The sequence below is a fragment of the Octopus bimaculoides genome, chromosome 14 (genome assembly GCF_046866305.1).
Source record: "Octopus bimaculoides isolate indiv1 chromosome 14, ASM4686630v1, whole genome shotgun sequence".
Lineage (NCBI taxonomy): Eukaryota > Metazoa > Mollusca > Cephalopoda > Octopoda > Octopodidae > Octopus > Octopus bimaculoides.
The window spans coordinates 24872672-24887074 of NC_142941.1; the positions used below are offsets into that span (position 1 = coordinate 24872672).

Consider the following 14403-nt stretch of genomic DNA (forward strand, 5'->3'; position numbering starts at 1 on the left):
AAACAATTACTGTTGTGGTTTGTCAACAAGACGTTCTGGTGGTGTAAATTTACTTTGTCACTGTTATTTCTGATATATTTACATTTGAGATACACGTGTATATAGTTTAATCAATTCAGTTATTAGTTATTTTAAAAATTTTTTCAGTTTATTTTGTTTGTGGAAGTAGGATCTTTTCCCTTTGAATGGCACATCGAAAAATTAATTTTTTGTAACTAAACACTTTCAAACTTCGAACACTGGTAGAATGTGTCATATAAAAAACATCTTTCACTCTTAGTGTTGTTGAGAAAAGTTTATATTTTTAAAGTTATTTCATGTTAAAGTTGTCGTATTTCGGTAATTTCATCCAATCAATGACATCTATTGAGGTGAATAAAATTACTGCCATTGTTTGTCAACGATAACTATCGGCAGTGTATATTTCGTTTGTCACTGTTATTTATGACATCGTTTGTGCGTTTGTACTGGTTTTAGCTTTAGGGTTTTAGGGTCAGGGTTAGGGTTGAAATTTTAGGGTTAGGGATAGGGTTTTAGAGTTAGGGTTTTAGAGTTAGGGTTAGGTTAGAGTTCGGGTTTTAGGGTTAGGGTTAAGGTTGGGGTTTTAGGGTTAGGGTTAGGGTTAAGATTTTAGGGTTATGGTTACGGTTAGGGTGGGGGGTTTAGGTTTAGGGTTAGGGTGAGGATTTTAGGGTTAGAGTTACGGAAAAATGTCAAAAATGAAGAAACTGGAGGGGGAGGGGAGCAAAACTGTTTTTCCGAAAATAGTAGCTGAAAGACAGGAAAAAAACAAACTAAAAGCAGTAGAAAAGCAAGAACAATTGCGGTGGTGCAATGAAGTAAACATGCTTCGGATACACTTGTTTATTCATACAAACGTAACTGAGATGAAATATGTCATAAATAATAGTGACAAACGAAATATACACCGCCGGAAGTTGTTGTTGACAAACAACAGCCGTAATTGTTTTCACCTCAATAGACGTCATTGATTGGTTGAAATTACCAAAATACGACAACTATAACATGAAATAACTTCGAAAATATTAAATTTTCTCAAAAACGTCAAGAGTAAATGATGTTTTATGTGACACATTCTACTAGTATACGAATTTTGAAAGTGTTTAGTTACAAAAAATTATTTTTTAAATGTGCTGGCCAAGGGAAAATATCCTACAAATCCTTTAATGATGAAAATTTGGTTAACCTCCAGTGTTTGACTCAAGCAAAAAAACTGAAAAAAAATTGTTTAATAGGTGTAAAACAACATGTAGTAAACAAATATGAAAAAAAATACCCGCGGGCAAACGGGAGGGGGTGGGAGACGAGTCAGAAAATTCACATCGAGAGTGTTCCGAGTCCTCTCACCATTTCCCCGTTCGGCGGCGCAATTTTTTTTCTTCTTATTCGTTTTCTACACATTATCTTACACATAGTACACCATTTTTTTTTTTTTCATTTTTGTGACAGGGTGTTTTCGGATCCTCTGAGTTTGATCGTGTGAATTTTCCCAGTCCGGATCTTTCTGATTTGGCGGGTGTCACTTGTTTTCTTAACGAAACACTTTCAAACTTGGGATGCTGGAAGAATGTGTCACATAAAACATTTTTTACTCTTAGTGTTATTTAGAAAGTTTTATCTTTTTAAAGTTATTTCGTGTTAAAATTGTCGTATTTCGGTAATTTCAACCAATCACTGACATCTGTTGAGGTGAAAACAATTACTGCTGTGAAATGTCAACAAAGCATTGTGCGGTGTAATGGGATCTTTTCCGTTGAATAAAATTACTGCCGTTGTTTGTCAACAACAACTATCGACGGTACTGTTATTTATGACATGGTTCGTGCGTTTGTACTGGTTTTAGCTTTAGGGTTTTAGGGTTACGGTTATGAGTATTTTTGCCAATACTCATAACCCTAACCCCAACCCTAACCCTAACCCTAACCCTAAAACCCCAACCCTAACTCTAACTGTTTCGGTAGAAAACACACTAAATAAAACATAAATAAAAAGTGGCGCCCGCCAAATCAGAAAGATCCCCGAGTCCTGTCCTCACCCCCCTACTGTTCGCCAGCGCGTATTCTTTTCATAATCGTTTAGTACACATTATTTTACACCTATTGCACTTTTTTTTTCTGGTGGCCGGGTTACTGGATCGTGTGAATTATCCGAGTCCGCACCCCACTCACTCCCCGTCACAAAAATTGAAAAAACAAATAGTGTACTAGGTGTAAAATAATGTGTAAAACGAATATGAAGAAAACAAAATTGCGCCGACGAACGGGGAAGTGGTGAGGGGACTCGGAACACTTCCGATGTGAATTTTCCGAATCGTCTCCTCCCTCCCGTTCGCCAGCGCGCATTAATATTTTTTTTTTCATATTCGTTTTCTACGTGTTTTTTTTACACCTATAACACAATTTTCATTTTCATTTTTTTTTTTTTGCTCGGGTCAAACACTGGAAGTTAAACCGAAAATTTTTAATGAAAGAAAATTGAAAATTTTGCGATGCACTGCAGACTTGTTTCAGTTGGTTACTATGGAAACATAGAAATAACAATTCGAGGGTTTCCATAACGTCGAAAGTAAGTGGTTAGATCTGATAGACTAAAATTACTAATGGCAATCTTTCGCCTATGGTCTCACGATTATCAATTTTTACAGCTGGTTGTTCAGTAATTTCCGTAAAGAATTTTTATCTACTTTGTTTTCATATCCTGTTGATGGCAACATTTGCTTTGATGTCAAGTGAAACACGCACTAGCACGCGCCCACACATATTGAATCGTGAAATACACACTCGTACAATGTATGCAGGCAGTATGCATGTATCTATATATGAAAGGTAATGGGTGTACGTGTGTGTGTGTTGGCGCGCGCGTATTCAGTTCTGTATTTGTATTCACTTGCACAATGTATGTATGTACGGGTATATGAACGATAATGGGGGAGAGCGAGTGTGTGCGCGCGCGAGCGTGCTCAGCCGTATGTATTTGTATTCGCTCACACACACACTTGTACAATAAATGTGTGTATTTGTGTATGTACATGTATATGAAAGATAATGGAAGGGGGTGCGAGCTAGGGCTCGAAACCGGTTTTATATTATGATCAGTAAAACCGAAACGGATTTGCCAAAACCGATTTTAATGCTTGTTGTTTCTATTTTTTTTTTTTTTTCGCAAAACATTTTTTCATTTTTTTCTTTTGAAGAAATATCGTTGAAACTGAACTAACTGAACTGTGGTCGGTCGCCTTTGGTTGTGAGTGCTGTCTGTTTCATTGAAACATATCGCAACATATCAATTCTCACCTTCTCTCCCCTTGAACCTTAGATCAGCACCTTGTCATTTCCTTCGCTAACCCCTGGCTGACTCCTTGAATTTGGAGGTAACCGAGTTTATTCAGAGCAAGTCAAGGGGATGCTGTCAGTCTTCAGTCAAGTGATCTTTCCCATTGAGCATATGTAATAACCAGTTCAAGATTCATTTCAAGGAAGTAACACTAACTAAAATTTTTCTTAATTGTTTTCATTAGCCCTAGCATGATAAAAAGAAAATCAACTGTTTGGAATTTTTTCAATAGGAAAAACAAAGATGAAGCTCAATGCAACAAGTGTGATAAGATCATGAAGTCTTCTGGAGGATCTACTATGTCTCTGATTTTGCACTTGAAGAAAATTCATCAAATCGACATAAATCAAGATGAAAACCAGCCTCCTGTGAAGATGACAAGAACAATGGAACACTTTTAAAAAAAGAAATCAATGGAAGAAGAAGTTTCAAAGTTAGCTGCTATGGATGGATTCTCTTTCAATTCAATCGCCAAAAGCGATTTTATACAGAGAAATCTTCATAGTCAGAAAGGCAAATATGATAAATTACAACCAACATCTGCAAACGGAGTCAGGAATATGGTAATGAATTATTGGATCTTTTTTAAAACGGGGGCCACATTTTTCATTAACGAAACACTTCGAAACTTGGAACACTGGTAGAATGTGTCATATAAAACATCTTTTTCTCTTAGTCTTCTTAAAAAAAAAAATAAACCCCTAAGTTATTCCATGTTAAAGTTGTCGTATTTCTGTAATTTCAACCAATCACTGACGTCCATTCAGCCGATATACATTAAGTGCCGACTACATAAACAAACGATTCTGAAACAATTCTATCGGTGATAGGGTTAGGGTTAGGGTAAAACAGCAAATTTAAAAAGAAAAAAGCAAAACGAAGCTATGGAAATTAAATACGCTTTACACCGCTTAATCAGCCAAAGGAGTAAATATAAACAACTAAATACTTGTCAGTGATTGGTTGAAATTATCGAAATAAGACAATTTTTTACATGAAATAAATTCGAATACAAAAATATTTTTCTGTTCTATAACACAAAATAGATAAGTATACGAAGTTTGAAAGTCTTTCGGTACCAAAAACACTACGTAAAACATTGATGAAAAATGTGGCCCCCGTTTTAAAAAAGATCCGAATTATTACATACCCAAGAAAGAAGAACTTATTCATTATTTCGAAAAAGAAGTAGCGCTGGGGATTCGCTACTCATTGACATTGGATGAATACACATCAATTCAAAATAAACGATATATGAACATAAATGTTCATGGGAAAGACAATCATTGGTTGTTGGGTCTTATTGAGATCCACGGCTCCCTTAATAGCAGGAGAACACTGAATGCATTGTGTTTTTTAAAAGATTATTTTCGAAGGAAAATGAATCATCAAGCAGGTCAAGAAACTTCATTGATTCTCAGAAATACAACGACTTGGAAAAACGTTGCATTCCTGATTAAATAAATACAATACCATTATTTTTTGTTATTGTTTGTACATAGATACAGATACAGGCACCACCAACATATTTGTTAATATCAGTCAAACTGTTACTTTCTCTCTTTCTCTGTGTATGTATATAAACAAGATACAATATATGACAAACTTCTTCGTTACAGGGACACCGCTCTAAATCCACGAAAACCGGTTATTAACCGGAATAACCGGTTTTGAGAATTACTTGTACTTTAACTCTGTTTTGGGAATTATCGGTTTTGTGCGAGCGTGTTCACCTTTATGTATTCACTTACACACATACATACACGTCACCCATTATCTTTCATATATGTGTTTGTGTGAGTGAATACAAATTGAGCTGAACACGCTCGCACGCACACCCATTATCTTCATATATACGTACATACATAAATACATTTATTCATACATACATTGTGCGACAGTGTTTCACTATTCAACTCATGAACATGAAAGTCATTGTGTGTGTGAGACAGAGAGTGAGTGTGCACGCGCGCTACCGTCTGTTTCACTTTTCACCTATCTCGATGACTTCAAAGCAAATGTCGCCTTCAACAGGACAAAAGTAAATAAATAAAAATTCTTTACGGAAATTGCCGAACAACCAACTGTAAAAATTGATAATCGTGAAACCAAAGGTGAAAGATCGTCGAAATTTTAATCTTCGAAGGTTCATAACTTTATTAAAATCTCCCCAAATGGTTGAGCTTTCCATATTTGGTCTGCAAAACTACACCTGCATAGAAATTTTTAGACAATCGAACCAATAAATGAAATATTTGGAATAAGTTTCTGGAATGCTGCCTTCTTCAAATTTTGCTTTTGAAAAATTGGTAGAATAAGAAAATTTACTGAAAATGGTCGAACTGAAGATAAAATATATTGAGCGAAAATATAACAGTGATAGCATCTTGCATGCCGAAAACAACCGAAGGATGCCGGGAAAAGCTAATATTTCGTTTTGTTCTAAAAAAAAAAAAAACTTTCAAACAAACTAATAACACGATGAATCACAAAAAACAACTATTTTAAAATGTTCTAAGTAAATATTTACAATAAAATTACCGTTTATTAACTAACATTCGGTAAAAGGTTCTTTTTTTCGAAATGCTGTTTTTGAAATGATATAAGGTATACACAATAGACCTAATTCACGTATCAACGTGCGCGAGATGTGGGTTTAACAAAAAATATGAATTGCGTTACTTAAAATACAAAAGCCTACAGAAATATAATGCACATACATAGCAGTATGTATATATTTATTTTTTTCAGATTTTTAGTGCGAGCAAAATAAATTCAAATACTAATCACATTCAACTTTTTTTTTTTCTTAATAATTTCATTTAATTTTTTTGTTTTCAAAATTTGCAGTGCGGGGGTGCAAAAAGAACATATGCATCTAAGTTTGTGTCTATGACTGGGATGTGCTTGATACTCCATTTTCCAGGGCGATATAAATGCAGAAAGTTTACACAGAAAATGATTTTAAAAATACACATATTTCTACGTTTACTTTCACCCATTAAAAATATTCACAGACTACATATCATTTCAGTGAACACATTTATGAGTAAAGAATCGTGTAAAGGAAAAGTGATTTTTTTATGTCTATTTCAAACTAGCTGATTAGTAACTAATGCTAACTAACACAACAACTCTCATTGCATGTAACGTACATCCATGTACAGCCTCGTTCTGACACTAGTTTTCATACGAAGACAAACATAATCAAGTGAAATAATATTTGTAAGTCACAGCGTCGTATCTACATATCTCAGGTAAGATGATCAATCCTAAAATTGACATTGTGGGTCCTATTATTTTTAAATATTAAGTAATAATAACTGTTAAAGGTAATACTACAATGAAGATTATTATTTATTAACGTGTATTAAAGTTGCTCGTGTTGAGCAATTTCATATGCATATTCTCATCGATGAAATATTATTTAGAATAAAAGTATGATTATTTTGGAAATGTTCTAGAACTCAATAAATTTTAAAACAGATAGGACAGGCAATCATTCATTTTGGTGAAATTGGCGGACCCACACTATGCAGTAGTTTCCCAAAACACCTATTATAAAACACCTAGTATGTTCACTGTACCACGTTCTCTGGTAGAGTTTCGTACTAGCTGTCCCTTGAAGTTCCATCCCTCATGAGAAGTAAAAGGGTATAGTTTTCCCCTGCATTTTTTTTAGCATTCTCGTGTTTTATTCAACGGAAATTACGATTTTATATATATATATATATATATATATATATATATATATATATATATATATATATACTAGGCGAAAGTAAAGAATACGCACACTCGGTGTTTAGGGTTAGGGTTACGCCGAAAACGGGTGGTATGCGTATTCTTTACCCTTTACCTTCCAAAGATATTTTCTTAATATATTTTTACCCTCTCTCCCACTTCCGTATTGTTTTTTCTCTCTTTGAGGCACAGTTACTCCAGAACAGTTATCCCATATGTAATTGACATATGCTAGTATTGTATAAACTTCTGTTTTACCAAAAGTTATAGGTATTCATTCGAATTATTCTGTTTATAGAGATTATACATAGATGGGTACATGTTACAAATATTTTAAATATATGGTGTAAATCGTCCTAAATAAACTTAGTGAATAAATCACTCAGATATAAACCGTACACGATTCACCATACATCTCATGAACGTACTGGCTTGGGCAAGATGGTCTTTTGGAAAACTGGTAGTTGCTCATGCATGCAAGTCTACCTTCTCCGTGCTACCAATGTTTTCCAAGAGAAAGTCGACAGGCTTGGCTGATACAGCTTGGCCTTCGTGTCGTAGTAGATGTTGCTTGAGTCGAAAGATTGACTGCAAAAGCATTTTACCTGACTCTAAGCAGGAAATAAGCAAGATAAATATGTACACACATAAATATACTGTACATTTGAAATACATTTGTCTCTTTTTCTCTCTCTCTCTCTCTCTCCATATATATATATATATATATATATATATATATATATACGATGGCATTGTCGAACTGGCGGACTCAGAACAAGAATTGAAACGACTAGTAAAGCGCCTAGACAAGATCACCAATGAATTTGGCATGGAGATAAGTGCAGAGAAAACAAAAGTTATGACAAACTACCAAACGGAATCTGTACCAACATAAGCATCAGTGGAGTTGAGCTTGAACAAGTTCAAAACTTCAAACATCTTGGGTGATAGTGAGTGGCCAAGGCTCCAAGCCTGAAGTGATATCCCACATTGCCAAAATAACAACATCAATGACCAAATTCAGAGCATTGTGGAAAGACAGAAATATCTCACTGAGCTCCAAAATTAGGCTAATGAGATCACTAGTGATCTTGATATTCCTGTACACTGTGAGACATGGATACTGACAGCAGAAAACAAAAGAAGAATCCAGGTGACAGAGATGAAATGTTTCAAGAGACTTTTAGGAATATCATATAGAGATCATGTCACAAATGAGGAAGTGAAAAGAAGAATAAAGCAGGCAATAGGGCCCTATGAGGAACTTCTTACCACAGTAAATAAACACAAGCTCAGGAGGTTTGGGCATGTCACCCGCTCATCAGGGATGGCCAAAACGATAATTCAAGGAACAGTCAAAGGTGGAAGACAGAGAAAGAGGTGGGAAAATATGTGAGTGGACAGGCCTAAAGAAGAGAGACGGGTGGAGGAATCTGGTTGCAAAGTCATCAGTGGTGCCCCAACAGTCAGCCAGACTACAGGATATGAAACGTAATAATCTAATATATATTTGTGAAAAGGGTGGACGTTGTCTCACAAGCAGTTGTGCAGGCAAAAGTGTTAGTAAATATGGTCAGATTGACCTGAAAATTTGTACAGCTATGTTAAAAGTGCTGAGGAGTTTGCATGGCAACTTTGAGGTTGCTCAATTGAAAGGCATGAGCTCTAGGGCAAAATTCCTCATCTTTAAAATGTGGCCTAAGTAGACCTGAATGAAATCGGGTTATAATCTATTATATATTTGTGAAAAGGGCAGACGTCTCACATGCAGTTGTGCAGATAAAAGTGTTGGTAAATGTAGTTGGTTTAAGGTGAAAATGTGCACACCTATGGGGAACATGCATGGCAAATTTGAGCTTGCTAGATTGAAAGGCGTGGCCGCTAGGGCAAAATTCCTCATCTTTAAACAGACTGACAAGTGTTTGTTGTTTCTCTATTTCGGCTATCACCCTTCCTCAATCTCTCCCTTTCCTCCCTTCACTTTATCTCTATAACAGCATTTGACATCTTCCACTCTCTCTCTTTCCCTTTCTGTCTTCACTGTCTCTCTGTCACTCTTTCTCTCCCACCGCCTAGCGTTGACAGCCGCAAGTTTTCCTCTATGTGGCAATTAATGTCCTAAAAATAACAGCCAAATCAATTGTATTGAAATATACATATGTATATATATATATACATACATACATACATAACAATATACATATATACATACATACATACAAAGAACAAAACTGGTGACCGTCTGTGCTTAATGGAGTGGAATAAATAGAATAGTAAATAATTATAATGTGTCGAAAATACATTCCACTCTCTTAAAGTTTAAATATTCCCGCCACAGAGCTTTTAGAATAGTGAATTATTATTGCCCACCAGCAGCACACAATCATGATAACAGATACTATTAATCATATATTTATTGTGTTAATTTATATATATATATGTGTGTGTATATAAATATATATATGTATATGTGTGTGTGTGTGTGTGTATATATATACATTATATATATATATATATATATATATATATATATAATGTATATAAATATACATAATTTATATATATATAATGTTTGTGTGTATATATATATATATATATATATATATATTAAGTGTACATATCTAAATATATATATGTGTGTATATATATATATATATATATATATATATATATATATATAATGTGTATACATATATATATATAATGCGTATATATATTTATAAAGTGTGTGGGTATATATTTATAATGTATATATATATATAGATAGATAGATAGATAGATATAAAGTATGAGGAGTTAGTTCACCAGTGATTATGTACGCTAGGTAAGTGCTGTAATGGATTACTGGGGCTCAAAGGTTATTTCCGAGACAGTAGCTATGGAGTCATTGCAGATTTCCAATGCAGTGGCTATATAATTGTTAAACGGGACATCAAACATTAAGGTAAGGCAAACATCTCAATTCATATACAATATTATTATAGGAAGAAATTCAAAATCTTACAGCTGTTTCTGGGATATCCCTGAGTATGGGATATTCCGTCATCAGAGATAGATAGGGAGAAAATATGGAAAATGAGAATGGTATATATTAATAAGATGATAACATAGAGGAAGGGAGTAAAAGAATAAGGAGATGGAAAGAGAGAAGCCTTGTGAGTGGATTTCGTACTCAGAAACTAAAAGACAACAATTCTAACAATACATATAAGACCCAAGTTAAAAAGATTCTCAACAATTCAACTTCTCTGGTTGACATTAAGACACCCACTCCCAATAGAGGCCTTAACTCCCACATTTTAGAGCTCCTTGACCTCCAATTTTCAGGAGCAAGATCCTTTTAACAGGTTCCATAAGACTGGAATTTTGGAATCTGTGCATAAAGATCATTAGTATGGGATACATGTGTCATGATTAGAAATTTTTTAGGGTGTGTAAAGAGGGAAGAACCCTCATCTGCAATTTTGCTGAAATTCAAATCATAGGTATTACAGTTCATAACAGAAAATATAGCAGAAAAGTCTAATTCTTCAATTGCATGTAACATGGGCAATGCTGGGTATCTCTGCTAGTATATATATATACTTGCACTAAATGAGGCTGCAAAGAAAGAGGTCTGGAGATGCCACTACGATAGATTGCTTAATAAAGAGAATGAATGGGAGAAAGAGAGCCTGCCGTATGTCGACCCAACAGAGGGACCAGCTATCCGAGTTGACAGTACCAGGGTAGATAAAGCAATTAAGAGTATGAAGACAGGGAAATCTCCCGGCCCATCAGGAATCACTGTAGAGATGCTCAAAATATCTGGCAGTGTTGGCTACAGCCTAGTCACCCGTATTACGAACCAGGTGATACACGAAGGAGTCATACCCAATGACACGTGTAGCAGCACCATAGTCAACTGCTACAAAGGTAAAGGTGACGCCTTAGATACAAATAATTACAGAGGCATCAAGCTGTTAGATCAGGTTATGAAAGTTACGGAGAAGGTCATAGCCCAACTAATTAGGGAGCGAATCAATTTAGATGAGATGCAGTTTGGGTTCGTGCCAGGTAAAAGCACCACTGATGCCATATTTCTAGTAAGACAGCTGCAAGAGAAATACCGGATCTTTTTTAAAACGGGGGCCACAGTATTTTCTTAACGAAACACTTTGAAACTTGGAACACTGGTAGAATGTGTCATATAAAACATCTTTTTCTCTTAGTCTTCTTAAAAAAAAAAAGAAATCCCTAAGTTATTCCATGTTAAAGTTGTCGTATTTCTGTAATTTCAACCAATCACTGACGTCCATTCAGCCGATATACATTAAGTGCCGACTACATAAACAAACGATTCTGAAACAATTCTATCAGTGATAAAATTATTATTTCCTTGTCAAAAAATGGCTGAAGCATATTGGCAGTAGCTAATAAACCTTTCTATTATAGGCTAACCCTAACCTTAGGGTTAGGGTAAAACAGCAAATTTAAAAAGAAAAAAGCAAATAAAACGAAGAAGAAAAAAAGAAAATGAAAAAAGCAAATAAAACGAAGCAAAAAAATGTCAGAAGTTATGGAGATTAAATACGCTTTACACCGCTTAATCAGCCAAAGGAGTAAATGTAAACAACTGAATACTTGTCAGTGATTGGTTGAAATTATCGAAATAAGACAATTTTTTACATGAAATATATTCGAATACAAAAATATTTTTCTGTTTTATAACACAAAATAGATAAGTATACGAAGTTTGAAAGTCTTTCGGTACCAAAAACACTACGTAAAACATTAATGAAAAATGTGGCCCCCGTTTTAAAATAGATCCGAAATACCTAGTCAAGGATAAGCCTCTGTACCTGGCCTTCGTTGACATGGAGAAAGCCTTTGACAGGGTCCCCCGATCCCTTATCTGGTGGTCAATGAGGAAATTTGGGATAGAAGAATGGTTAGTGAGAGCTGTGCGAGCCATGTACAGAGATGCTGCCAGTAAGGTGAGGGTTGGAAATGAGTACAGTAATGAATTCCGGGTAGAGGTAGGGGTCCACCAAGGTTCAGTCCTCAGCCCCCTCCTATTTATCATAGTCCTCCAGGCGATCACAGAGGAATTCAAAACAGGTTGCCCCTGGGAGCTCCTCTATGCTGATGACCTTGCACTAATTGCAGAGTCACTATCAGAACTAGAGGAGAAGTTTCAGGTGTGGAAGCAAGGACTAGAATCGAAGGGCCTTAGAGTCAACCTAGCTAAAACCAAAATCCTAATAAGTAGGAAGGTAGATAAAACACAAACCCCTTCAGGTAGATGGCCCTGCTCAGTATGTAGAAAAGGAGTAGGTAGTAACTCTATAAGATGTACCCGGTGCAAGCTATGGACACATAAGAGGTGCAGCAATATCAAAGGCAGGTTAACTAGGAAGTTAGTTTTTGTATGTGGCAGATGTTCAGGTGCAATAAACACTGTAAACAAACAGGAAACAACTTCTCTCTCATTCCAGGGAGAAAAACTAGAAGTAGTCGATAGCTTCCGCTATCTGGGTGACCAAGTTAGTAGTGGGGGTGGGTGCGCTGAAAGTGTAGCTGCTAGAATAAGAATAGTCTGGGCAAAGTTTAGAGAGCTCTTACCTCTGCTGGCGACAAAGGGACTCTCACTCAGAGTAAAAGGCAGACTGTATGACGCATGTGTACGAACAGCCATGCTACATGGAAGTGAAACATGGGCTGTGACTGCTGAGGACATGCGTAAGCTCACAAGGAATGAAGCCAGTATGCTCCGTTGGATGTGTAATGTCAGTGTGCATACCCGTCAGAGTGTAAGTATCTTGAGAGAAAAACTGAACATAAGAAGCATCAGTTGTGGTGTGCAAGAGACACGATTGCGCTGGTATGGGCATGTGGTGAGAATGGATGAGGATAGCTGCGTGAAAAAGTGTCACACCCTAACAGTTGAGGGAACCCGTGGAAGAGGTAGGCCCAGCAAGACCTGGGCTGAGGTGGTGAGGCAAGACCTTCGAACATTGGGCCTCACCAAGGCGATGACTACTGACCGAGACCTTTGGAAATGTGCTGTGCGTGAGAAGACCCGGCAAGCCAAGTGAGATCGTTGCCAGTGCCCCTGGACTGGCTCTTGTGCGGGTGCACATGAGATGCACCATTCTGAGTGTGGCCGTTGCCAGTTCCGCCTGACTGGCCTTCATAGGATTTTCGAGCGAGATCGTTGCCAGTGCCCCTGGACTGGCCCTCGTGCGGGTGACATGTAAAAGCACCCACTAACCCTAACCCTAACCCTACACTCTGAGTGATTGGCGTTAGGAAGGGCATCCAGCTGTAGAAACTGCCAAATTAGATTGGAGCCTGGTGTTGCCATCCGGTTTCACCAGTCCTCAGTCAAATCGTCCAACCCATGGTAGCATGGAAAGCGGACGTTAAACAATGATGATGATGATGATGATATATATATATATATATATATATATATTAATTATATGTATTTATTCTCGCTTAGTTGATAATTAACTCTGACAAAATAAAATGGTTAATAGTTACCAGGGTAGCAAAGTCCACAAAATAACCTTGGTGTAACTCCTGTTTATGAGGTAGAAACTCCTTGTTAATTTCAGGTATCTTATCTTATCTTAATATATAAAGCTGAAGTTGTGTGTCTGTGTGAAGCCTTTTTGAAAGTTTATAGAAATCCACATTTTCCACTTTTTCGTAAAAGTTTTTACATCAATGGAATTTTCTCGATCTGAACTTTCCAGTGCAGTAATTAGATTTTTTAAATTCCGTTTACTTTGTGTGATTTAAGGGAGATTTGGCTGTTGTTTCTAGGAACTTTTATATTTCTTCCCTTCTACCTGGAACAGTGTTCTTACACACGCGCTCAACAGAGAGAGAAAGTGATACATACAACGTCATAGATTAAACTTTCTTCTCAGTATTCTTTACCTATTTTTCATAACATTGATACGTAAAAACACACACAACCACACATACATAATCTGTGACAACAACATACACATTGCTCCCGTTCTCTATCTTCCTCTCTTCCTCTCTCAAACGCATACACGTGCAAGTAAACACAATCATTCACGTTCGTCAATGTGGCCTAACTACAGAGTTGTACCCACCGACTTTGGAAGGTCACAACTTTCAGAAAAATGAATATTTTTTAATGAAATGTTCTATGCATAGATTCCGAATATACAAAAATGTTCAGTGAAAGTGTTTTGGGAGGGGGTGGGTGACAATTTTCGGAAATTCCACTTAAATTCCTCTTAACTTCCAGGAAAATGAATATTTTTTCATGACATTTTCTACAAATAT

The 14403-nt window shown here is 36.2% G+C and overlaps 1 protein-coding gene and 1 long non-coding RNA gene across 9 annotated transcripts in view; one reads left to right on the forward strand and one right to left on the reverse strand.

Annotated features, from left to right (window-relative positions):
* Positions 1–919, reverse strand: part of LOC149132648 (uncharacterized) — a 14380-nt gene extending 13461 nt beyond the window's left edge. The window contains exon 1 of the long non-coding RNA XR_016244246.1: positions 1–919. This exon is cut by the window's left edge and continues 323 nt beyond it. This is a non-coding gene — a long non-coding RNA (uncharacterized LOC149132648).
* A 5624-nt stretch (positions 920–6543) lies between these two features.
* The window catches only part of LOC106869118 (uncharacterized), a 62060-nt gene continuing 54200 nt past the window's right edge, over positions 6544–14403 (forward strand). For all 8 annotated transcript variants that reach the window (XR_016244248.1, XR_016244247.1, XM_052972776.2 and 5 more), the window contains exon 1: positions 6544–6611. The gene's annotated coding sequence lies outside the window, so the exon portion shown is untranslated. The remainder of the gene's footprint in view (positions 6612–14403) is intronic.